Source organism: Arachis hypogaea, chromosome 20 (genome assembly GCF_003086295.3).
Source record: "Arachis hypogaea cultivar Tifrunner chromosome 20, arahy.Tifrunner.gnm2.J5K5, whole genome shotgun sequence".
In the NCBI taxonomy this organism is placed as follows: Eukaryota; Viridiplantae; Streptophyta; class Magnoliopsida; order Fabales; family Fabaceae; genus Arachis; species Arachis hypogaea.
In genome coordinates this window covers 141,295,977-141,297,683 of record NC_092055.1, presented here as the reverse complement: position 1 = coordinate 141,297,683, position 1,707 = coordinate 141,295,977, and positions in this window count along the sequence as shown.

Sequence of the window (1,707 nt, the reverse complement as noted above, 5' to 3'; positions counted from 1 at the left end):
ACATGTGGAGAATATTAAGAAAGAGGTAATAGAATAAAACAATTTAACCTTGTCTTTTTTATTTGAGTTAATGCCTACATATATAATTTTCTTTTATCAATGATCCAAGATAAAGTTGTTATTACCTCAAAAGATCGTATATCTCAGTTAAAAAATTTCTACGTTTTTCTCAATAAATTTCTACAATTTTGCCTGTGTTGATCTATTAGAAAAAGTTGTTATTACCTCAAAATTTTTTGCATTTATCATAATAAAATTTATGTGTATCATCAATAAATTTATTTGTTTTTTCCAGTTATTTATCTTTAAAATATTTGTTTTCTTCAATATTTTCAAAAAATTTATGTATTTACCACCACACAAATTTTATGTTTAACATCAATAAGTTTTCATGTTTTTTTCATTTGTTTTTCTTCAGAAAATTGTGTCCTCGCTTTCAAAAAATTCTATATGTTTATTTAGTATTTTAAATTGCAAAAATGAGAGTTTTGAGAAAAAGAAAAGTGAAAAGGGGTGAAATATAAGAGGTGAAAAGCGCACAATTAAGATGCATTTGGTTTATATTTTTATTTTTATTTTTATTTTTATTTTTAATAATTTTTTATTTTTAAATTTTATGAAGAAAAAAGTAAAAACAGAAAGTGAAAACAAAAAATAAAATTTTATTGTTTTTATTATTTTACTTTTTTTTTACAAAATTTAAAAAATAAAAAATATTAAAAATAAAAATAAAAAATAAAAACGCAAACTAAACACACCTTAATGAGTTAAAATTAAAAAAATAAACATCAACGATTTACCCAATTTTTATAAAATAGATATGGACGCACGAACATTTCGACTTTTAATTTTTAAACAATAATATGAATGCGCAATAACACCCGTAAGAGGTGAAAAAAAAAGACGATTTAAATTTATCAACGACAAACATTGAAGATATTATTAAATTTAAAAATCAATTTAACCGATTTTTATAAAATAAATATCGATGCACGCACATGTCATCAGTAAGACGAGAATATAAACGTGCAATAACGCATGCAAGAAGGCGCAAAAAAGGTTAGACAGCTTTTAATCGTAGACTTTAATGTTTTATCTTTAATAAAACAATTGTTTGACATGGTGCCAAAAATTATTGATGGTCTTGATGGTCTTTTCGTATTTTTATCGATTTTTATCTATGAAGCACGGACACTTTGCTGAATTGTCGTGTCTGCGTGTCAGACACATTTTGGACACGATACTCACCGACACTCGTCTGACACGCGTGTCTGCTATGTCCAAACCGTATCTCAATAAAAAATAAAAAATTTTTCTTCGGATACCCTTGGACACATCTAAATACCATCACGTGTCAGCATGTCCGGTCTTATTCTTAATATATATTCTTAAAATAAATTTAGATATAGTATATATTATTATTTATTAAAACAAAAAATATTTTAAATACTTGATATAATTAAAATAAGACATTAAAAATAATTTTAAAAATTAATTTATATTTTAATATCAATAAAATATTAAAATATCATTACGGTTTATCTAAAAAATACTTTATATTTTATATGTATGCGTGTCTCCGTGTCATGTAAGATTTTTAAATTCGCGTGTCGGCGTGTCCCGTATCGTATCGTGTCCCGTATCCGTGTAAGTGTCCGTGCATCATAGATTTTTACCATTTTTTTGTAATAGAAACCGATTTTTTAA